We start from the raw sequence: 25,459 nt of genomic DNA on the forward strand, positions 1-25,459 counted from the left end.
TATATGTGTTAGTATGCTGTAATGTTCTTCATCTTTGTGGCTTACTTCACTCTGTATAATGGGCTCCAGTTTCATCCATCTCATTAGAACTGATTCAAATGAATTCTTTTTAATGGCTGAGTAATATTCCATGGTGTATATGTACCACTGCTTCCTTGTCCATTCATCTGCTGATGGGCATCTAGGTTGCTTCCATGTCCTGGCTATTATAAACAGTGCTGCGATGAACATTGGGGTGCACGTGTCTCTTTCAGATCTGGTTTCCTCTGTGTGTATGCCCAGAAGTGGGATTGCTGCGTCATATGGCAGTTCTATTTCCAGTTTTTTAAGAAATCTCCACACTGTTCTCCATAGTGGCTGTACTAATTTGCATTCCCACCAACAGTGTAAGAGGGTTCCCTTTTCTCCACACCCTCTCCAGCATTTATTGCTTGTAGGCTTTTGGATAGCAGCCATCCTGACTGGCGTATGATGGTACCTCATTGTGGTTTTGATTTGCGTTTCTCTGATGATGAGTGATGCTGAGCGTCTTTTCATGTGTTTGTTAGCCATCTGTATGTCTTCTTTGGAGAAATGTCTGTTTACATCTTTGGCCCATTTTTTGATTGGGTCATTTATTTTTCTGGAATTGAGCTGCAGGAGTTGCTTGTATATTTTTGAGATTAATCCTTTGTCTGTTGCTTCATTTGCTATTATTTTCTCCCAATCTGAGGGCTGTCTTTTCACCTTGCTTATAGTTTCCTTTGTTGTGCAAAAGCTTTTAAGTTTCATTAGGTCCCATTTGTTTATTTTTGCTTTTATTTCCAATATTCTGGGAGGTGGGTCATAGAGGATCCTGCTGTGATTCATGTCAGAGAGGGTTTTGCCTATGTTCTCCTCTAGGAGTTTTATAGTTTCTGGTCTTACATTTAGATCTTTAATCCATTTTGAGTTTATTTTTGTGTATAGTGTTAGAAAGTGTTCTAGTTTCATTCTTTTACAGGTGGTTGACCAGTTTTCCCAGCACCACTTGTTAAAGAGGTTGTCTTTTTTCCATTGTATATCCTTGCCTCCTTTGTCAAAGATAAGGTGTCCATAGGTTCGTGGATTTATCTCTGGGCTTTCTATTCTGTTCCATTGATCTATATTTCTGTCTTTGTGCTAGTACCATACTGTCTTGATGACTGTGGCTTTGTAGTATAGTCTGAAGTCAGGCAGGTTGATTCCTCCAGTTCCATTCTTCTTTCTCAAGATTACTTCGGGTGTTTGAGGTTTTTTGTATTTCCATACAAATTGAGAAATTATTTGTTCTAGTTCTGTGAAAAATACCGTTGGTAGCTTAATAGGGATTGCATTGAATCTATAGATTGCTTTGGGTAGAATAGCCATTTTGACAATATTGATTCTTCCAATCCATGAACATGGTATGTTTCTCCATCTGTTTGTGTCCTCTTTGATTTCTTTCATCAGTGTTTTATAGTTTTCTATGTATAGGTCTTTTGTTTCTTTGGGTAGATATACTCCTAAGTATTTTATTCTTTTGTTGCAATGGTGAATGGTATTGTTTCCTTAATTTCTCTTTCTGTTTTCTCATTGTTAGTGTATAGGAATGCAAGGGATTTCTGTGTGTTAATTTTATATCCTGCAACTTTACTATAATCATTGATTAGCTCTAGTAATTTTCTGGTAGAGTTTTTAGGGTTTTCAATGTAGAGGATCATGTCATCTGCAAATAGCGAGAGTTTCACTTCTTCTTTTCTTATCTGGATTCCTTTTACTTCTTTTTCTGCTCTGATTGCTGTGGGGCCAAAACTTCCAAAACTATGTTGAATAGTAGTGGTGAGAGTGGGCACCCTTGTCTTGTTCCTGATTTTAGGGGAAATGCTTGCAATTTTTCACCATTGAGGGTAATGCTTGCTGTGGGTTTGTCATATATAGCCTTTATTATGTTGAGGTATGTTCCTTCCATCCTTCTTTCTGGAGAGTTTTAATCATAAATGAGTGTTGAATTTTGTCAAAGGCTTTCTCTGCATCTATTGAGATAATCATATGGTTTTTATCTTTCAATTTATTAATGTGGTGTATTACATTGATTGATTTGCAGATATTAAAGAATCCTTGTTTTCCTGGGATAAAGCCCACTTGATCATGGTGTATGATTTTTTTAATATGTTGTTGGATTCTGTTTGCTAGAATTTTGTTAAGGATTTTTGCATCTATGTTCATCAGTGATATTGGCCTGTAGTTTTCTTTTTTTGTGGCATCTTTGTCTGGTTTTGGAATTAGGGTGATGGTGGCCTCATAGAATGAGTTTGGAAGTCTACCTTCTTCTGCAATTTTCTGGAAGAGTTTGAGTAAGATAGGTGTTAGCTCTTCTCTAAATATTTGGTAGAATTCAGCTGTGAAGCCATCTGGTCCTCGGCTTTTGTTTGCTGGAAGATTTCTGATTACAGTTTCAATTTCCTTGCTTGTGATGGGTTTGCTAAGATCTTCTATTTCTTCCTGGTTCAGTTTTGGAAAGTTATACTTCTCTAAGAACTTGTCCATTTCTTCCAAGTTGTCCATTTTACTGGCATAGAGCTGCTGGTAGTAGTCTCTTATGGTCCTTTGTATTTCAGTGTTGTCTGTTGTGATCTCTCCATTTTCATTTCTAATTTTGTTAATTTGGTTCTTCTCCCTTTGTTTCTTAATGAGTCTTGCTAATGGTTTGTCAATTTTGTTTATTTTTTCAAAAAACCAGCTTTTAGCTTTGTTGATTTTTGCTATGGTCTCTTTAGTTTCTTTTGCATTTATTTCTGCCCTAATTTTTAAGATTTCCTTCCTTCCACTAACCCTGGGGTTCTTCATTTCTTCCTTCTCTAGTTGCTTTAGGTGTAGAATTAGGTTATTTGTTTGACTTTTTTCTTGTTTCTTGAGGTAAGCCTGTAATGCTATGAACCTTCCCCTTAGCACTGGTTTTACAGTGTCCCATAGGTTTTGGGTTGTTGTCTTTTCATTTTCATTCACTTCTATGTATATTTTGATTTCTTTTTTTATTTCTTCTATGATTTGTTGGTTATTCAGAAGCGTGTTATTTAGCCTCCATATGCTTGAATTTTTAACAATTTTTTTTCCTGTAATTGAGATCTAATCTTACTGCACTGTGGCCAGAAAAGGTGACTGAAATGATTTCAATTTTTTTGAATTTACCAAGACTAGATTTATGGCCCAGGATGTGATCTATTCTGGAGAACATTCTGTGTGCACTTGAGAAAAAGGTGAAGTTGATTGTTTTGGGGTGAAATGTCCTATAGATATCAATTAGGTCTGGCTGGTCCATCGTGTCATTTAAAATTTGTGTTTCCTTGTTAATTTTCTGTTTAGTTGATCTACCCATAGTTGTGAGTGGGGTATTAAAGTCTCCCACTATTATTGTGTTACTATTAATTTCCTCTTTCATACTCATTAGCGTTTGCCTTACATAGTGCGGTGCTCCTATGTTGGGTGCATATATATTTATAATTGTTGTATCTTCTTCTTGGATTGATCCTTTGATCATTACGTAGTGTCCTTCTTTGTCTGTTTTCACAGCCTTTATTTGAAAGTCTATTTGATATGAGTATTGCGACTCCTGCTTTCTTTTGTTCTCCGTTTGCATGGAATATTTTTTTCCAGCCCTTCACTTTTAGTCTGTATGTGTCCGTTGTTTTGAGGTGGGTCTCTTGTAGACAGCATATATAGGGGTCTTGTTTTTGTATCCATTCAGCCAGTCTTTGTCTTTTGGTTGGGGCATTCAACCCATTTACATTTAAGGTAATTATTGATAGGTATGCTCCCGTTGCCATTTACTTTGTTGTTTTGGGTTCACGTTTATACAGCCTTTCTGTGTTTCCTGTCTAGAGAAGATCCTTTAGCATTTGTTGAAGAGCTGGTTTGGTGGTGCTGAATTCTCTCAGCTTTTGCTTGTCTGTAAAGCTTTTGAGTTCTCCTTCATATCTGAATGAGATCCTTGCTGGGTAGAGTAATCTAGGTTGTAGGTTATTCTCTTTTATTGCTTTAAGTATGTCCTGCCATTCCCTTCTGGCCTGGAGGGTTTCTATTGATAGATCAGCTGTTATCCTTATGGGAATCCCTTTGTGTGTTATTTGTTGTTTCTCCCTTGCTGCTTTTAATATTTGTTCTTTGTGTATGATCTTTGTTAATTTGGTTACTATGTGTCTTGGGGTGTTTTGCCTTGGGTTTATCCTATTTGGGACTCTCTGGGTTTCTTGGACTTGGGTGGCTATTTCCTTCCCCATTTTAGGGAAGTTTTCAGCTATTATCTCCTCGAGTATTTTCTCATGGCCTTTCTTTTTGTCTTCTTCTTCTGGGACTCCTATGATTCGAATGTTGGGGCGTTTCACATTGTCCCAGAGGTCCCTGAGGTTGTCCTCATTTCTTTTGATTCTTTTTTCTTTTTTCCTCTCTGCTTCATTTATCTCCACCATTTTATCTTCTACCTCACTTATCCTATCTTCTGTCTCCGTTATTCTACTCATGGTTCCCTCCAGAGTGTTTTTGATCTCATTTATTGCATTATTCATTTTTAATTGACTCTTTTTTATTTCTTCTAGGTCTTTATTAAACATTTCTTGCATCTTCTCTATCTTTGTCTCCAGGCTATTTATCTGTAACTCCGTTTTGTTTTCAAGATTTTGGATCATTTTTATTGTCATTATTCTACATTCTTTTTCAGGTAGATTCCCTATCTCCTCCTCTTTTGTTTGACTTGGTGGGCATTTTTCATGTTCCTTTACCTGTTGGGTATTTCTCTGCCTTTTCATCTTGTTTAGATTGCTGTGTCTGGAGTGGGCTTTCTGTATGCTGGAGGTCTGTGGTTCCTTTTTATTGTGGAGGTTTCACCCAGTGGGTGGGGTTGGACGATTAGTTTCTCAAGGTTTCCTGGTTAGGGAAGCTTGAGTCGGTGTTCTGGTGCATGGAACTGGATTTCTTCTCTCTGGAGTGCAATGGAGTGTCCAGTAATGAGTTTTGCGATGGGTCTATGTGTTATGTGTGACTTTGGGCAGCCTATAAGTTGATGCTCAGGGCTATGTTCCTGCGTTGCTGGAGAATTTGCATGGTATGTCTTGCTCTGAAACTTACTGGCTCTTGGGTGGTGGTTGGTTTCAGTGTAGGTATGGAGGCTTTTGGACGGTCTCTTATTACTCAATGTTCCGTGTAGTCAGGAGTTTTCTGGTGTTCTCAGGTTTGGGGCTTAATTCTCCTGCCTCTGGATTTTAGTTTTATTCTTCCAGTAGTCTCAAGACTTCTCCAACTACACAGCACTGATAATAAAACTTCTAGGTTAATGGTGAAAAGATTCTCCACCGTAAGGGACACCCAGAGAGGTTCACAGAATTACATGAAGAAGAGGAGAGGGAGGAGGGAGATAGAGATGAGCAGGAGGAGAAAAAGGGGGACTCAAGAGGAGAGAGACATATCTATGCAGTTCTCTGTTCCCAGAGTGTTCTCTGTAGCCCAGATACCCACAAAGGTTCACAGAATTGGATTGGTAAGAGAAGGGGAAAGGAGGAAATAGAGGTGTTCTGAGGTAGAAAATGGAGAGTCAAAAGTGGGCGAGAGTAATCAACACACTCCTGAATAAAAATGGGAACTGAATATTGGACTCTTAAATGTCCAAAGTTTATATCACATACTGAAAAACAAAGATTAAAAATCTAGAGTAGAGGTTAGACTCTTAAAAATACAATATTAAAAACAAAAACACAAAAAAATTTAGAAATATATATAAAGTTTGGTTTAAAAATAGGGCTTCTCTCTTTTTTTTTGCAAGGTTATAGTGAAATGAAAATAAAATTAAGAAGTAGTAGAGGAGTAATAGAGGACTTTAAAAGAAAATAAAAGAAAAAAAAATTTTTTTTCCTAATTAAGAAAATCGTAAAAATATATAAAAATGAAAGTTAAGGAGTAATGGGGGAGTAATAGGGAATTTTAAAAGAAAATAAAAGAGAAAAATAAAAAAGAAAAGAAAAGAAAAAAAAGGTAAAAATATATCTAGGAATTTCTCTGGAGCTGTTGTGGTCAGTGTGGGTTCGGTTCAGTTTCAGATAGCTCCTCGTTCCAGCTTACACTTCTCAATATCTATGGGCCCCTTCTGATGTAGTCGGTGTTACCTACAGGGATGTTAATCTGTTGCCCCGGTCCCTTCTGAAGCGGTTCCCTTTGTTAATTTGGCTTCTGTTTGCCAGTCTCTTCAGTGTCTAATTTCCGCCCTGACAGAGGCCGGCGGAGTTTGCCTCTTGATCAGGTTCGCTAGTTCCGTCACGCTGTGGGGAGGGGGGGGGGCGCTGCTTTCCCCGTCTATGCTGCTCAGGCTCCCGGCTGCTCTATATGGAGCGTGCCCTGCGTTGCGTGCGGTTCCAGTTTTCGGGTACTCCACAAAAGCGCGGACTCGGTTGCGCCTGCGTTTTGTGCCTTCCCCGGCCTGAGCAGCTCAGGCAGCCAGGAGCTTGTCGGGCGCACTCTCCCCGGGTGCGGCGCGCCTTCTCCCCTCCGCGGTCCCAGCCTCAGTTTCCGCCCGCGCCGGTCGGTTGCGTGCGCCCTGTGTTTAGCCGTGACCCTCCCGGCGGATGTCGACCGTCCAGAATCTCAGGGAGTCTTTGGATAGAAACTGGAGGCCTGTTTGCAGTGTGGGAGGGGATGCCGTCTCTGGGGCCGAGTCTGCCCCTTTCCCCTCCCCCCTGCCTCCTGCCTCTGGCGGGGCTGGGCCGGTCCGCAGCCGGCTAGCTCCTCTGGACTTGCTCAGACCCTTTGTTCTGCTAACGGCCGGCAGTGTGTTCGGGCCGGTTAATCTTCTCTCTCTCTTTTTCTGTCCCACAGTTTAAGTTGGTTTCTCACAAAAGCTCCCTCCGATTGCCCTCAGGGTACTCAGGCCGGGTCCTTACCCTAAACAATGCCGCCCGCTCCTCTCCTTTCTGCCCCCACTTGCTGGTGGTGGATGCGGGCGTCTGGGGTGCTTTTCTGCTGGGAGTTGCTTTTAGGCACGTGATCTGTGGGTTTTACTTATTTTCCTCCCAGTTAGGTTGCCCTCCGAGATTCGAAAACCTCCCCCAGGCCCACCAGTGCGAGGGTTTCCTGGTGTTTGGAAACCCTCTATTAAGACTCCCTTCCCGGGATGGGTCTCCGTCCCTAGCTCTTTTGTCTCTCTTTTTATCTTTTATATTTTGTCCTACCTCCTTTCGAAGACAATGGGCTGCTTTTCTGGGCGCCTGATGTCCTCAGCTAGCAATCAGAAGCTGTTTTGTGAAGTTTGCTCTGCGTTGAATTGTTCTTTCAATAAATTTGTAGGGGAGAAAGTGGTCTCCCCGTCCTATTCCTCCGCCATCTTGGCTCCTCCTCTCAATTCTTTTTAATATATCTCAAATTTCACTGATTTTTTTCTTCCTTTATAGTATCTAATATATTTTTAAGGGCATTTAGTAAAATTCCTACTTCGATTGCTGTAGTTTTCAATCCTAGAAAATTATACTTGGTGTTTTAAAAAAATCTTCTCTTTCCTCTTCTTTATATTCGTATTTTCCTTTAAATACTTGAGTATGTTTAAAATAGCTCTTTTATCGTTCTTATTTGCTAATGCCATCATTTATGTTACTTCCCAGTTTGTTTCTGTTGCCAGATTATAAATCTGGTATGAGAGACAAGTTCATACTTCTCTGCATGTCTAGCAAATGTTAATTGCATGCTGGGCATTTTAAATGTGAGCCTGCTGAGTTCTGTTTTCTTATGTATTTTTTTTTTTAAAGAATGCTAAACTGTGAAAGTTTGTTCTGTTAGCCAAGTTACTTAATAATTGAAATAATTTAAATACATATTTTATTTAGGATGCAGCACTAACAGCATGATGATGAATTGTCACCAATTTATACCAAGAAACACACTATCTTTAAAATGTGTTGTTTTCACAATTTAAGTATCGCATTATCATTATTTGATACTAGAGTCAAAGACAACCTTGAGAGTTTTCTGTTTTGGGGCACTTAGTGACATCAAAATGATTGTCTGGTCATACAGAGGAAAGCAATTCAAATGCAGTTTCTTTTCTTTTTGCCCGTTTCCTTGCAGTAAGATCCATCTTCTCTCATCTGATAAATCATTAATAGGGAGACTTTCAACCACCTTGCAGGTCTTGTTCTTGATTATAACAGGTGGTGAGTAGAGCAGATCACCCAGAATACTGTAAAAGGTGCCTTAAGAGATAACACATAAAGGACACAAATTCTCCCTTTGGGGCTCCAAGCTGGATGTGTCTGAAGTGGCCGCAGATGGCTTTTGCGGCCAACGCTGCACTGGATAGGTTTCCAGCCTTGATGACAGCAGCACCATGCTGCTGCGTGGCCGTGAGGAGTCCTCCCTTGAACCAGCTGTCATCTTTCAGAGCTTCCTAAATATCATCTTCCTTTCCGTATGCTTTCACTTTGCCATGATTGACATCTGGATACCGAGGTGAGGCATGGTTTCCCCAGATGATGACATTCTTCACACCATTGCAGGTCACACCAGAGACTTCCTGGTGGTCTGGGGGTTAGGACCTGGCACTTCCACTGCAGGGGGCATGGGTTTGCTCCCTGGTCAGGGAACTAAGACCCTGAATGCCCCATGGCACAGCCAGAAAATAAAGAAATCACACCAAGTTTTACACGGAGTTTAACAGAGCAGTTCAGCTCAGTTAGGATCCAAAAGAGTCAAGCAATGAAAGTTCTCCCTGGGGATGGGCTTGGAGCAATCACGCCATTGGTATTGGCTGGGCTTCCTACCACGAGAACCATAACTGACTTCTTGGCGTGTTTCTCAAGGCAGCACCCTGGCATTTGAAGATTTTCTTACTTGCTTTGAATAAATCTTTCCTCTCCATGCCATCCCATTTTTGGTGTGAGCCCACAGCATGGCCATGACCAGGTCTTTGAGGCAGTCTCTCTGTTTTTTTCTTTTATCTGCGGCAATGGCCTCTTTTAGGAGGGTTGGGCACAGTCTTGCAGTTCCATTAGGACACCATCCAAGACACCCATCATGAGAGTAATATCCAACGGCAGAAAAATTACAGGCTGGTCTTAACCAAAGGCAGATCCGTTTCTAACACTGTACAGTAGTGAATATGCAGTTTGACCAGCTGCTCCAGTCATTAGGACTCTGATTTGTTTCAAAATGTGTAGTCAAGGGCCTTCTGCTTTCAAGAGTTTTGTGACAGAAACCCTTAGGAACACTGTTGGTAGGATTGGGGGCTGTGTGGACAGTTTCAACACCTGCCTTGACTAGATTCGTTTAAGCCTTGCTTTTAAGCTTTTTTTGGTGGACTGGTTTAGAATAGACTCTGGGAATATTCAAATGGCTCCTGGAATCTGGCTGGTCAGAACTCAAACATCTCCAAGGTCTGTGTGAGCTTTGAGAGTCATCCAGGTTACAGTCCAGTTTTTTGTCTAGTTTTGCAAAGTTTCACTACATGCATGTGTCACCGAGTAGCCAACAGCAGTCTCATGGTGACCCCGTGCTGGATTCTGAGTCTCCTTCATGTCACTTTCTTCTCTCAAAGTTCTTTGCTATACAGAACTGTCATGTAAACCCGGGATTAATTTCACCTTAGTATCCATTGAGTCTTCCTCTACTGTAGCTCTTGGAGCAATCAAATTCCAAAGCCTAAGTTATTCTGTCTAAAATACTGCTCTGGGGCCCCAGAAGTTCTATCTATGTTGGTTTTTGGTCCTTCAGATCCAGTAGGATGATCTCAGAAGGTGAAGTGATTTTGGTACTCAAAGCCCCTCTGCCATGAAAACTCCAACATGTTCACTTTTGGTGGAATATTATTTGCACACTCTTTAATCTTTTCATAATCGAGAAAGTGGATATTAGAGCAGTCTCACACAGGCGTACATTTCCATGTAAACATGTATACACATACAAGCATGTATACACACATACACGCACACACATACTCATCAAGGACGAAGTTTATTATCAGTAGCTATTTTATTATCACAATAAAAATGGCCACATAGTAATAATGGCTAAGATTTTTTGAGAGTTTATTGTGAACCAGAAACTATGACAGTTTATATGCATTATTTTATTTTCCTCTTTTGAGATATGAAGGTTAGAGGATTGGTTTAATTTATACAAGGTCATGCATTATGGAACAGATGAAGCCAAATTTGAGCACAAGCAGCCTGACTCTAGAAGAGGAATTGGTAAACGATGGCTTGCAGACTGCCACTTGTTTTATAAATAAAGTTTTATTCCCAGGAGAGCCAAGAGCCCTCATTTTTGTATGGTCTGTGGGTTCTTTTCAGCTATAGTAGCAGAGTTGAGAGTTGCAGTATAGCCTGAATGACAGCCTAAAATATTTATTACCTGTCCCTTTACAGAATGAGTTTGCTGACCTGTGCTTTAAATTGTGAATTAATTGCTCTATAATTTTCAAGGCCCATCTCCACTGTTACCTTGAGGTAGTTTTTCCATGTCATTTTGCTCACTATCTAAATTCTCTTCATTCATATCCCCTACTTTCAAAGTATACTTTTCAGCATACCAGAAATAGCCTATTTTAAGAGCTTTACTGAAGAAGGAAATGGCAACCCGCTCCAGTGTTCTTGCCTGGAGAATCCCATGGACAGAGGGGCCTGATGGGTTACAGTCCGTGGGTCACAAAGAGTCGGACACAACCTAGCGATGAAACCACCACCACCACCAAGAATTTTACCACTCACTTTCAAAATGTCTGTTTCTACCCTCCAGGATGGAAAGATTTTGAGAGCAGGTATTTTGTCTACTTTGTTCATGGCTTTATTTCCAATGCCTAAGAGCCTGCCACACAGTAGGTATATAATTTTTAATGGATGATCCCTTGACCAAATACCTGGTTAAACTCAGATAGGGCTTCCCAGGTGGTGCTAGTGGTAAAGAACCCACCTGCCAATGCAGGAGAGACCTAAGAACCACAGGTTCAATCCCCGGGATGGGAAGATCTCCTGGAGGAGGGCATGGCAACCCACTCCAGCATGCTGGCCTGGAGACTTTCATGAATGAGGAGCCTGGCAGGCTACAGTCCATGGGGTCGCAATGAGTCAGACATGACCAAAGTGACTTAGCATTCAGATAAGACTCCATCCTTCCTTAGCTGAATCAGTATGGAAAGGTGGCTGCTGCTGCTTCTTTTTTTTTTTTTTTCTTATATATGCATCCTTTCCCATGGATTCATAATGCCACTCTTTCTTTTTTGTAAAATCATGAACTGAATTACTACATGTACTAGTTAACTCAGTTCTCAGCTGAGGCTGGTTCAGCTTTTGATATTTAAAGAAAACCAACTCTAACAACTCAGTCAGCATTCTATGTCTAACAACTCAGTCAGCATCCTATGAGAAGTCCAATTTCCTTCCCTCCCTCCTTCAGCTTCTCTGAATTCTCCAGAGAAAATGTTCAATGGTGTCTTCAGGCTGTGTCAGTCAGCTTCAAATTAACTTTTACTTTCACACATCTTTCATCCCACACGGCTGGTGTCCTCTCTGCCCCACGCTAGGCATGAATCTCAAGACTCTTTTCTTGGATTCCTTCTCAACATCCCAATCCTTAAAAAAAAAAATCTCACCCACAAAAGTGGCTCTTCTTGTGTAACATTCTTCATTTACAGTTAGAGGGAGACAAAGGGGATTTGCATGCAGCAGTGCCAACAACTTAAAGAATTTAGAAACCCCTTGCTTTCAAAACAACTTTAGTCAACATACGGCCAAGAATTTCTCACCTTTCTCCACCTTTATCCTCTCTTCATGCGAGTTTTTTTATTCAGGGGACACAGTGATGTATCTCTTCGTTACATTATCTTCTTCCATCCTTGTTGCTGTTTAGTCACTCAGTCATGTCCCAACTCTCTTGCGACCCCGTGGACTGTAGCCCGCCAGGCTCCTCTGTCCATGGGATTTCCCAGGCAAGAATGCTGGAGTGGGTTGCCATTTCCTTCTCCGTCCTGAGCCCCACTGTATATACAGTACTCAGGGACCACGGCCTCACTCTGGTCTTCCTGGGTACCTGTAACTCCACTTTAGTCTCACTATCACTTCTGTGTTTTCATTAAAGAATATGATATTCTTGGCATTTGTTTGCATCTATCTGTATTTCCCCAGCAAAATTTGTTAGATTAAGAACTTTACTAGAAAACCATGTGAAATAATATCAACTCTATACTAGTACATCAGTTGCTTTTTCCAGTATCAGTTCAGTTCGGTTGCTCAGTCGTGTCCGACTCTTTGTGACCCCATGGACTGTAGTACGCCAGGCCTCCCTGTCCATCACCAACTCCTGGAGTTTACTCAAACTCATGTCCATTGAGTTGGTGATGCCATCCAACCATCTCATCCTTTGTCGTCCCCTTCTCCTCCCGCTTTCAATCTTTCCCAGCATCAGGGTCTTTTCAAATGAGTCAGCTCTTTTTTTTTTTTTTTGAGTCAGCTCTTTTTTTCAATATATCTTTCAATTTTTCCCCTTTGACCATGGATAGGATGTATTATTATATTATTGTGATTTATAATAAGAAATATGTATTTAGTCTTCAGTTGTTTCTGGCACACGGCTCCTAATACCCTTAGAATTTCCTTAGTAATAAAACGAGAGAAGTTTCTTGATATTCATAAGAACCCCCTTTCAGCTACTCCTGAGTTTATGTTAATGATGTGACTTGCCGGGAGAGTGGCGTGCTTGGAGAAAGCGTGGAAGCTCTGCACTTTTCCCCCAACTCTTGCTTTACACATCCTATCTTACTGTCCCCGAGTTACATCCTTTTATAGCAAACCAGCAATCTAATAAGAAAACGTTCCTCTGAATTCTGTGAGCCATTCTAGCAAATTCCTCAAACTCTGAAGGGGGTCATGAGAACTTCCTATCTATAGCCCACAGCACGAGTTACAAGCTAAACTTGGGGGACCGGCATCTGAAGTGGTTAGTGGGACAGTTTTGAAGGACTGAGCCCTTAGCCTGTGGGATCTGATGATCTGTCTCTAGGTAGAACTGAGTTACATTGTAAGACACCTGTCAGTGTCTTCTGAGTTGAGAAAACACACATTGGGATTGTGTAGATAGGTTTTCTCACAGTGAATTGTCCTTGCATTCTTGTATCAGCCTTTTGTTGTTGGTAGTGGCTTTTGTACTAAATGGTCTATTAAGAGCAGCTTGACAACCAGGCTACCCCACTCTGAGAAGCCTCCGGGTGCTTGTAACACTTATACCCCCAGCTGGGGAATTCTTTTTTTTTTTTTTTCTTTTTTTTTGCCCAATAATACAAACACTTGACAACAGCTGAGCAAAGCAGTGATGGGTTCTTAACCCAAAGACATTCATATTTAAATTAGAATGTAGTTTAAGACAGGGTCTGGATTAAGGGTTTGCCAACAGTGTCCCGGAAGATGATTGTACCAGACACTAAGAGGATGATAGAATGGCTTGGAAACGAAGCAACTTCACAGAAAGAAGCAGTGATCAGAGGCCGCGAAGTAAAAGTAGAAACGGTTAGATGAAAGTGGCTGGGGAGTGAAAGTTTCCAGCTTCCAGAAGGAATGGTACAGTCCCCATAGGAGCACAGGTGAGCTTAGCCATGAGTGTGGAAGGCAGCTGGAGTGGAAGACAGCTGGAGTGGAAGGCAGCTGGAGTGGAGGGCAGCTGGGGTGGAGGGCAGCTGGGGTGGAGGGCAGCAGGTCCGGGGGGCTGAGCGGCCGTAGGTGGACAGGACCCCCCGTTGCATCACTGCAGTTACAGAGACACCGAGCAGCCGTGCGTCCTGTGTGGCATTCCCGTTTCTCAGAAAACCTGGCCGTGGGGCTGTTGACTGGTTTTGCATGTGTCCCCTTGTATCAACAGATGTTACCAACATGTGGCTTTTTGCTATCTGAAAAAGCACCACCAATGCAATTATTTTTTTCAAATATTGCAAGATTCAGTTTTGCAGATTTGTATGCCTGTTTTGGTCTTGGGTTGTTTGTTTTAGGATGCGTCCCAAATATTTGCCTATGCTTCTTCATGTATCTGTGGGTGTGCATGTGTATACTTGCACATGCACAGTTTGTAGGTTAGATCTTTTTGTTGTTGTTGTTACATTCCTTCTCTGTTGGATGCACTGTATCACCTGTCTTATCAGTTTTACTTTGCTGGATTTGACAAAATTACTTTCAGTTTACCATTGCTGTTTTTGCATAGCTTTCTTTTACCCTTATATATGAGGAGTGTACCTCAGATGGAGAATACATATATCTTTAAAACATCTGTAGATTTGTGAGACTGTGCCAAATTCCAAATAAAACTTCAAAACTTTTAAAGTATATTTCCTAGAGAACTCTGCTTTCTGAAGTATCCAGAATTCATGATGTGGAAATGTTCAACCATTTCTCTTGAATGAGTTTTTAAAGTTTAGTGTCAGGGTAGGTTCAGGAAGCCAGGTGTCCGTCAATTAGTTGTGTTAATGACCCCACATAATGGCCTCCATAAGTCCATTGTGTTTGTCCTATAACTTAAACGTTTCCTCCCACTGTGACTCTAGACTTGGGCATGTGACTTGCTTTGGGCAATAGGATGTTAGCCTCCCTGATACAAGCAGAGACTTGGAAAGCACAAATGCTCTTTTATTTCCCTCTTGCGTGATCGGGCCTGCTCACCGTTCCCCTCTGCCGTGCTTTGCAAACATGCCTAGGCTAGTCTGCAGGAAGGACGTGAGAGACGTGTGGAAGAGAACCAGGCTGTCCCAGACCTCCCAGCTAGGGCCCTCCTGGACCAGCCAGCTACCAGCCAGCCCCCTTATCTACGAGGAAATCCATCTGAGATCAGAAGAACCGCCGAGCTAAGCTCACTCAAAACTGTCAACTTAGAGTGAACGAAATAAATGCTTGTTACTTTAAGGCCCTGACTTTGGGGTGGTTTATTATGAAGCACAATTATGGCAATGGATAACCCAGAGATACCCAAATAGCAATTAATCAATGAGGGGAACTTCCTGTGTATTTGAGGTGCTGAGTCAGAGATAATATTCACAGATGGTAGATACTTTCATATGTTCATATCTCTTTTTGTTTCCTTCTGTCTCTGAAAAAGCTCATTTACTGCCTCAGGAGGAGTTCTGGTACCAGAGAATGTTTCCCTCTAGCACTTAAGTAGCATTATAGACCCGAGGCTTGTCTGACTCGGAGGAGGAGATGCCACCCCACTCCAGTGCTCCTGCTGGGAAAATACCATGGACGGAGGAGCCTGGTAGGCTACAGTCCATGGGGTTGCGAAGAGTTGGACACGACTGAGCGACTTCACTCTCACACATTGGAGAAGGAAATGGCAACCCACTCCAGTGTTCGTGCCTGGAGAATCCCTGGGACAGAGGAGCCTGGTGGGCTGCCGTCTGTGGGGTCGCACAGAGTCAGACACGACTGAAGCGACTTAGCAGCAGCAGCAGCTTGTCTGACTTAGCCTGTCTTTTGGGATTTTAAATGTTAAAAAGGTGTGGACTTTATGTGATCAGGCTGGTAGACATAACGCCCTTCTCTGGCTCAGATTCTCATGTGGACCTAAGGTGTGGATGAGAAGAGAGTGTAACCAAGTTTGTGAATGTTTTCAGTTATGACCTTTCCTGACATCTCATAGATTGTATTGATAGATGCTTTTTAAAGATATTTGGCAATATAGGCTGTCACATGAAGTCTTACATTAGGCAGATGTAGGTTTCTAGATAGAAAACATAGAGGTTTCCATTCAAGCTAACAAACATTTATTGATCACCTGTTATATAGTAGTAGGCATTAAAGATACAAAATCAAGGGCTTCCTCAGTGGCTCAATGGCCAAGAATCTGCCTGCCAGTGAGGAGATACGTGTTCAATACAGGGCGCCCACACGCTGCAGAGCAGCTGGGCCCGTGCGCCGCAGCTGTCGAGCAATCGAGCCTGCGCTCCAGAGCCCAGGAGGCACAGCAGTTGAGCCCACGGGCTGCAACTACTGAAGCGCACACGCCCCGGAGCCCTGCTCTGCAACCAGCGGGGCCCCTGCAATGAGAAGCCCACGCACTGCAACTAGAGAAAAGCCTCTGCAGCAAGGAAGACCCAGCACAGCCCCAGATAGAAACAGATTATTTAAAAAAAAAGAATGCAGAATCGGTGAAAATTAGCCTCTGCCCTAGAGGAACTTAGAGTTCAGAAAAGAGACAGGCAAATAAATCACCATTTCAGTATGGCAAACTTGGTGATGGGGCGTTCACACACAGCATATGATCGTCTAAGCGGTGTCAGATGTGGGAGGGGGAGCTGTGTTGAGAAACGAAAAGGGTGAGTGGATTTAGACAAGTAGAAGATGAGCCTTGATGGAAATGAGTTCCAGCAAGGTACAAGGCTATGAGGGCTTCCCAGGGGGCGCTGGAGGTAAAGAACCCACCTCCCAGTGCAGGAGACTCAAGAGATGTGGGTTAGATCCTTGAATGGAGAAGATCCCCTGCAGGGGGGCCTGGCAGCCCACTCCACTATTCTTGTCTGGAGAATCCCAAGGACAGAGGAGCCTGGTGGGCTACGTACGGTCCATAGGGTCTCAAAGACTTGGACACGACTGAAGTGACTGAGCACGCACGCATGCACAAGGATATGAACAATGACCTGGAGTGTGCAACAGCATGGATTATTCTGGAAGCCCCCAGAACATCATGTAGGACCAGGAGTTATACTTGCCAAAGTATAATTAAAGACCTGTTAGGTATTTGCTTATGTTATCAATTGTGCAGTCATATGTAGTTATAAGACTTTTGTTTTATATTACATGTTAGGAAAATATAATCTTTGAGCCTTTCAGTACCTTCGGGTTTTTTTAAATGCCATGTGGACAGAGACCAAGTTTATCTTATTCTCTCCTGCATCTCAGCACTCAGCACAGTGTCCAGCTCTTTGTATGAATTCAGTAATATATGTCGACTGTTTTACTGAGTGTGGGTTGGTAAAGAATTTCTAGACACAGAGTATTTCAGGAAGGAGTGAATTTGCTAAGAACAAAGAACAGAGGTAATGTGGAGGCTGAGAATACAGCAAACTGACACCTCCTGAGAGACCAGGGAGAGGTGATACTCTTCATGGATTAGTAGCCAATTTTTATAGCCTCAAGAGAAAGAAGATTCCTGCTGCATGGGTGGCATTAGGAGATTGGTTAGGGTGGGTATTTCTACCCACCCTCGTAGGGGGTGAGAGAGCTGGCAACTTTAGATCAGGGAGACTCATGGTGATGGTTGCTCTGGGGCTCAGTTCTGAAGATGACCTTGGGGCAGGTCCCTGAATCTATGGTCTTGTTACAAGGCTTCGCACCTGTGACCTTGGTATGGAACTCCATATCGAGCAAATCACTGAATTCTCAAATGTGTCAGCCCCTACCAAAATACAACAGAAAGTTATCTTTATTCTTTAAAAAAAAATTATTTATTCATAAAGACTTATTTACTTGAATAATTTATTTTTCTCAAGTTATCGTCAATAAAGACAGCTTAATCTTCAGTTTTATCATTCCCTCTATGCTTGTTCTTTCAGTTTTTGAGATGTAATTTACATACATAGAGCACCGTATAAGACTAAGGTATACAACCTAATCCCTATTTTTGGATTTTTAAATATATGCAACTCTTGCTGTTGTTTTCACCCCATACATCCATTTATTTTATTAGTCAACGTGCTCTTATTGAATACTTCATTCTATGCCAGCGTTGTGATACACACTAGGAGCAGAGTAGTATTAGTTCAGACCTGCTCTGGGCCCCAGTGGAGCATATAGTCCAGAGAGATAAACAGGCCAATATTGAACAGAGAATTTACAAGCACAGTGAATTTACAAACAAGAGTGAATAGCTTCCTGTGAGTGTGTAACAGCTTCTTTAAGTCTCTATCCACTATGGATTATTACGTGATGATTATACAACATATTTACTTTACTTTGTGTTCTCTGCTTTCTGTTTTATTATGCTACATTTATAATTAATATTTAGCACATGGAAAGCACACTACCAACATTACTTGATTGAATGAAAAAATAAATGAACATTTCCTCATAGAATTTGTCTTTTTTCATTAAATTATTACATTAATACTATGGCTTGAAAGCACATGTACTCTGTGGGAAGATGTGCATGTTTTTCTCTTATAATAAATCTGTTAATTGAATGAACTCTTCATGGGAATGGTACAGGTAATTTGTACTGTCTAAAGTTATTTTGTACTCTTCAGTATTCCATTAGAGCCCTGCTCAATAATTTATTGACTTTGTTTCTGTGTAAAATGACGTGACTGCCCAAATCTGTTTGGTTATCTGGTTTTACATCAACAAATATTTATTAAACTTTCTTGTAAGTTATGTGGCAGGTGTGAGGAATCCACAGAATAGGTTCCCTTATAGAAACTGCAATCCAGAACAAAAAGACAATAGCATATGAGAATTTACAAACAATTCAGCAAGAGAAAAGATATGTTTTTTATATCTTTTGGACAAAGTTTTGTCCTAGGTAATGTGAGGGGAAAAAAAGAGATGAGTAAGAAGTATGCTATGCCTTCAATTTGCTTGTAATTTAACTGGGGCAGTAAGACAAATATACTTAATGTGAAAATAACACCAAATAATGAGTGATATGTTCTGGTGCTGAAGATCATGCAAGTCTTAGGACTTCAATGGATGGAAATCTCTTAAAGGATTGACACGTTTTCTCTTTCGACCAAACATTAGAACAGTTTCTCCAAAGTACAAGACAAGCAGTAGTAATAGTAGATTGGGCAGAAAATATGAAAACTTCTCCTTATTTAGAAATAGTTTTAAGAAAGAAACTAGTCCTTACTAACATTTAATAAAAAGGATTGACAATGGACTATCAGTGGGTAGCCCATGGATGTATGGCATTAGTATTTGACATGGCATTACATGGAAGTGAAAGTGGAAATTACATCCCCCAGAACAAAGGGAAGCTCCTTCCAATCCTTCACTGCGAGGCATTGCACGTTATGGGAGATGCCTTAAGTTTTAACTAAACTAACTTTCATGAAATGGACAAGTTGCTCAAAAAAGTCCCAGAAAGTGAGAGCAAATAAAATGCAAGCACAATTGGACACAAAAGAAAATTTTAGCTGTGACACTGCTCTTTGTGAATAAGCTTTTTCTGCAAATTGTTAAACAAGATCTAATCAGATCTAACAAAAAGCCACCTCCCCCGGGAATCAAAGTTATGATGAAACCATTTGTAATGTGGATTTTTTGGTATTCTTGTTAATGAAGATCGTTATCTGCATGTATTGTGCCTTGAGATGTGTTCATGATTAACAAGGCATTAAAAAAAAAAATAAGGACAATCTTTTACAAGTTTTTCAGAAATTTTCAAAGTCAAGAGTTACTCAGTCTGGCATTTAATGACATTTCACTGACCTTAATGACAAATGTTCAAAACTTTCCTTGCTAATAAAAGACCCCTTGGAAAACTGTTTTCCTTCCACATAAGACTGAAATAATAAGCCACAAACCAATATGTAAGTCCTTTTTCAGCAGTGTTAGACGATACACAGAAAGTTTTCTAAAGACTTTGAGAAGCAGATACTAGAACAAATTATGTAACATTAGAATTTAGGCAGTGTTAGAACTGAGTGGATCTATCAGCATTTCTACCATGTCTCAAAATATACTTGCTAGATTGCATCTAAAAAAGAAAACTCATGATTGATCATAATTTTGTGCCTGTAAAGGAAGAGTATATTGAAGATAAACTCTCAGCAGTAAAAAAATCCTTGTTGATTTTTTTTTAAAAAAATTGTTTTATGGGAAGTATATTGCTTTGATGGAATTAAAAAATTGTAAACGTTTTCATACGTGAGATCTTAACTGCATCATTGATTAGCCAAGTTTTTCATCAGTGACTCTGAAGTCAGGAGTGCATCAACAATGATTTTTCTAATTTCACAAGAACACAACTCCAAAATGACATCAAATATTTATGTGACTTTGTAATAAGATAGGGAATAACAATGTTAATATTTGCTGCCAGAGAAATTCACTGATTATTCCACTGAAAAGTGCTTAAGGAGTTGCTGAATTTAAAGACAAATTAAGTGTTTCATTTACAAAAAGATAAGTGCTGAAAATGTGTTGACCTTTTCACTGATGGCAAAAGGCTGCCCGCAGAGTGCACTTATCCTTTGCATATCATCAAAATAAAGGGCACATTTTTACAGTGAATGAGAAAATAAACAATTTGGGGAAAACCTTATGTTGTGGGAACTATTTGAAAACAGATGTTTGGAAATATTTATATTAATATATGGTATTATAGCTAAAAGTGGTACAGGGGTGCCATCTGTAAAATTGCTTACTTATAACTTTTCAAATAGAATTTCCCACAGTATCATCTTCTAAATGAAAAATCTGAATCCTTTTGGTTAGCCTTTTTTTTTTTTAAACCCAATACCTATGGGCCTCCCTCATAGTTCAGTTGGTAAAGAATCTGCCTGCAATGCAGGAGACCTGGGTTCGATTCCTAGGTCGGGAAGATCCCCTGGAGAAGGAACAGGCAACCCACTCCAGTATCCTTGCCTAGAGAATCCCCATGGACAAAGGAGACTGGCAGACCACAGTCCAGGGGGTTGTAAGAGTGGGACATGAGTTAGCAACTAAACCACCACCACCTACATCAAGGTGACATCAAGATGAACTGAATTGCCTATCTGAATTTCAAAACTTTGGCATAATTGGTATCTGGGAATGAACATGAATTTCATGTTTTAAAACTAAGGATAATGATATATACTTAATCTATTTGTGTCAACATATTTCTGAAGTATCTTTTTCATCTGTAATAGCTGTTAATATTAATATTCAATTGAACTTAGAACCCAAGCCATCAAAATATTGTATCACTAAATATTATGCCAAGATTGAAAAAAAAGATGATTTCACTAACCAAGAGCAAAATACTCTATACTGTTAATAAACACAATAAAATGCCATATTGGTTTTAAAATATTGGTTTCATTGCTATCTAACCTTTCCTTTCAATTATTTCTTTTCTGCTTATGGTTATGAGTGGACATGCACAAAATATCAATACAATAATACATGTATTCAATTTATTTTAAAATGTGTATAAATTTATATGCAAATTTGTTCTCCCTTATTTGATAGAGGTATGGGTTCAAATATTTTCTACTAATCAAGATATGTTATCAAAAAAGTTTGTAAGTCATTGAATTGGTAAAAGGGACAGAGGCAGCTTTCTTGAGACAGTTAATCTGATAAAGTTACATGATATAATTGGGAAGGAAAAAAGAAACAATATAAAAAATTTAACATTATTAAAACAGAAAAAATTGGGCATAATAATATCTTTACAATAATAACGTCTATTCACTTAAGTTCAGCATTTGTTTATACCTATTATGCTCTGGTTGGCCCTGGCAATGAAAAGATGAATGATATGGTCTCCTGTCCAGAGCTGCCCACTGTCTAACAGAGACATAGGACATGTGTGACCATATGATGTAGTGGAATCACATGAATAGATGATTTCTATAACAGAGTGTAAGTAGTATACAGATGGCGTTCTGTGAATATAAGATATCTAGTGATGTTTGATGGGATAGGGTTCCTGGATGATGTGGAAACTGAACTAAGCTTTCTTGAGACCATAATAGAGAAAAATATGATAGATTTAAAAAAAAGGAATTTGAATAGCTTACAGAGTATTCATTATAATTTCATTTCTTTAATGAGGCAGAAAAATCTGTAAGAATTGCTAAGGATTTCTGTCTTCATAAATATTTTTAAAGTTTTGATTACTGAAGGTATTCAGTTCAGTTCAGTCGCTCAGTCGTGTCCAACTCTTTGCGACCCCATGAACGGCAGCACCCCAGGCCTCCCTGTCCATCACCAACTCCCAGAGTTTACTCAAACTCATGTCCATTGAGTCGGTGATGCCATCTCATTCTCTGTCATCCCCTTCTCCTCCTGCCCTCAGTCTTTCCCAGCATCTGGATCTTTTCCAGTGAGTCAGCTCTTCACATCAGGTGGCCAAAGTATTGGAGTTTCAGCTTCAACATCAGTCCTTCCAATGAACACCCAGGACTGATCTTTAGGATGGACTGGTTGGATCTCCTTGCAGTCCAAGGGACTCTCAAGAGTCTTCTCCAACACCACAGTTCAAAAGCATCAATTCATCAGTACTCAGCTTTCTTTATAGGTCAACTCTCACATCCATACATGACTATTGGAAAAACTTCAGTTATCTAGAAGATTCCTCAGTCTATGCTTGTGCCAAATGAATAACATACTTTCTTTTACTCTCTCTCATTCAGTCACGTTTCTTGAACACCAGTTCCGTATCAGACACTGGGGTAGAAGCCAGGAATATAAATCAAAATAAGTCAAAGAAGACACTATTTCTGCCCTGGAGGGATTGAAAGTCTCATTTCAGACACAGTGTCGTAAAGCAGCCCATGGAAATGAGTGTGAGAGCTGCTGCAATGAAGGCTGAAACCAGGCTCATGTTGCAGTGTTGATCAAAGAAGAGACTGTCTTTCTCTGAAAGAGAAAAGTGGACCATATAGGAAAAACATGGCCAGCAGGGATGGTTAATCTAGGTCTCGAAGAATGAATAAGACTTTGCCAAGAAGATGGTGGAAGGAGAGGCGTTCTGGGGAGACAAACAGCATATGGAAGCAGGAGGAAACCTGCCTCCATTTTCTAGCTCCTTCTAAACTATTTTTTATTCACAGTCTTATTCACCATTACCTCACAAGTTTTTGTTTAGCTAGACAAATTCTCTTAGATTACAGTTTACAAGATCTTTATCTTTAGCATGTCTACAATCTGGTTTGCTTTTGGAAAGGGTACACATTTAGTACTACATTCTACACCCACACTGGACAATTCAAGCATTCATATCAGTTGGAAGCACCAGATTCTTCATGTGTGTCCTCATTGGTAGTTATGGGTGGTGACTGGGTTTTATAGCTTTGCTGGTCCTGTCTGCTAGTCGTTGCGTCCCTCACCCAGCCCTCCATCTCAGGAAATCTTCCCCCTGGTTACACCCATGGCTATCAGGTTTATATAGCACAGAATCTTCTAGTCCTCAACCCCAAAGGCTTAGCATAGACTTAGCATAGTTGACTAGACAGATAACCCAGATTAAAGCAACCTAAAGCTTAGTAGGGCCAATAAGATTCTCTTTCCGAGAGTCTGATGTTAAGATGCTATACTTTGACCACTTGATGGTAAAGGGTCCTGAATAAGATATCTAAACTCTAGGCCTGCTGGTTGGCAGAGGAAAACTCTCCCCATCAGGACCAAAAATGTCAGCAGTCTGAGAAGTATACCTCAGTAGAGGAAGCAAGGTAGCAGTAAGAATTCCTACCCCAGACTTCCGAGCCCGGGAATCATGTTGCTATATTAGAGAGTTTGAGCTGCCTTCAGATAGCTCTGTAGGTTCCGCTTACAAAGTCATGCACCTGAAGAGCTCAGAAAGATTTTCCGATGGGCCAGCTGAGTAAGGTGTTTATTTGAAGACTATGTGGGAGTCTCCATAATCCAACTGCAGGTAGCACCACTATGCCTCAAACACGCTGAAAAATTTCAGACAAGCTCCTTTATCTTTTTTTTTTTTTTCCAGTCAGCACCATGTCTCTTCTCTGCATCTCTCCATCTTTACCTCCATTTCATTCTCCTTAAGGCAGTCAGGCTTTTTCATGCGACTCTTAGCTCCTGTTCGTAAGGAACTTCAGTTTAACGTGAACCTTTTGTCCTGCTCTGGAGCCATTTTGGCACAGATTTGATGTTACAGTTCCAGTAAATGCTACTGCTTGCAAAGTCAAACTCTCCTGTTACTTTGAATTCTTGTGCCCAGGGATACACAAGCAGTTGACATTTTTGGTCCTGATGGGTAGAGTTATTCTCTGCCAACTAGCAATCCTAGACATTTGATACCTCATTCAGGACACTTCACTACCAAGTGTTCAGATCGTAACATTTTAACCTCAGTTGGCAAAATATTCTAGAGAGTATAGATTTAAAGGGCATCTCTGGAGCACCTGTAAGTATAAGCCAGTTGGCAAAAGTCCTGACATTGGCACAGGGAAAGCAAAGACCAGATCCTGCCAGGATGTCATCATTGTGGGGCATGTCAGGAGCATGTTTCATCCAAGTTACAACTGGAGTTAAGCCCTAGAGAGGATTGGCAAGCTTGCCTGTTGCAGAAAGCAAGCAGGAGAGTGTAGGTAAGGTGGCAGAAAAAAGAGGCAAGGCTCAAGGTTAAGTGAAAACTGATACCAGCAATATTAAGGCAGTCAAGAAAAATAATCAAAGAGGTCATAAATCAGAGCATGCTTGGAGGGAGTAGGTATTTCAGTCAAGAGCATTTGCTAAAAGAGGCCCGTAATTTCAGAGCATATCAGAGTATTGACAACATTCCTCTTCTAGATCAGAAAGAGCCTTTTGCAGCCAAAGGACCAGACAGGAGCCTTCAGAGCTGTTGTCCAAGAGGGATGACTGTGCCGTCTTCTGCACAGAATTGAATTTTGAACAGTCCGTGACCCTCTCAGGGGTTCTGATGGGTCATGCCATGACCCGGCACCTTGGAGAGGATTTCCTTCTACTGAATGTCAAGGTCACGCTCTCTCACATTTCCCTAGTCTAGTTTCTTCTTAGTCCTTATCACCGTCTGGAAATCTTATTTGCTTACCTTTTATCTCCCCCCAGTAAAAGGTAAATTCCTTTAGAATAGAAACATTAATCTGTATTTTGCTCTATTGCTGTCTTCTTAGCACCTTGAACAGTGCTCAGCGGTTAGTAGATTCTCAGTAAATATCTATTGAATAAATAAACAGAAGTCTGTGAACTCGGTGACACGGTCAACAGCCAAGGGCCTGGACAACAGTCCGAGTCCTAGTGATCCTGAGAGCCCTGGATTAGACTATCTGCATTTGAAACATACCTAGAACACTTGAGTGGGTGTCAACCGTGGACGCTGACTTCCCAGCCCAACCACACCCAAATTCTGCTGTCAACTGATTTAGCAGATTTTGTAAGAGGAGAAATGTGACTGTGCACTTCTGGTAGGAGGGCTGTGTCCCACTTGTTCCCACTGAACGAGGCCTCAGCCGCGGGTGTTTTCTCCTGCCCAGCCTGATTCTGGGATGGCTCTCCAGGGCTCCGCGACCCAGCCCCCCATTTTGTCCCTTTCTTCCCAGTAAACAAGGTCCTCAGTTCTCGCAGGTGATAAAAACCTCTGTTTCAGGGAAGTGTAAGTGAGCATGTTTTCAGGAAACAGCTGAAATTTCTCCCTGGACTTTGCTTTTTGAAAAGCAGCCAGTGTGTGTGCACACGTGTTTACTTTAACAAAGAGTCTCCCGCTGAGTCAGCCTTCCCTGCCTCCCAATTTCCTTTTCCATTCTCAGAAAGCTGTTTGAATGAGTCCAAACTTGGCCCAGCACTTCTCGACA

The 25,459-nt window shown here is 40.9% G+C and overlaps 1 long non-coding RNA gene and 1 pseudogene across 1 annotated transcript; both read right to left on the minus strand.

Moving 5' to 3' along the window:
• Positions 1–8,020: 8,020 nt before the first annotated feature.
• Positions 8,021–17,336, minus strand: LOC110152146 (malate dehydrogenase, cytoplasmic-like; annotated as a pseudogene).
• Positions 17,337–17,436: 100 nt separating this feature from the next.
• LOC139038503 (uncharacterized) lies at positions 17,437–23,901 on the minus strand. Its single transcript, XR_011491544.1, has 2 exons — positions 23,459–23,901; positions 17,437–22,544 (listed from the first exon to the last, which is right to left on the minus strand). It is a non-coding gene; the product is annotated as an uncharacterized lncRNA (long non-coding RNA).
• Positions 23,902–25,459: the final 1,558 nt, after the last annotated feature.

Source organism: Odocoileus virginianus, chromosome 15, assembly GCF_023699985.2.
Source record: "Odocoileus virginianus isolate 20LAN1187 ecotype Illinois chromosome 15, Ovbor_1.2, whole genome shotgun sequence".
NCBI classification, from domain to species: domain Eukaryota; kingdom Metazoa; phylum Chordata; class Mammalia; order Artiodactyla; family Cervidae; genus Odocoileus; species Odocoileus virginianus.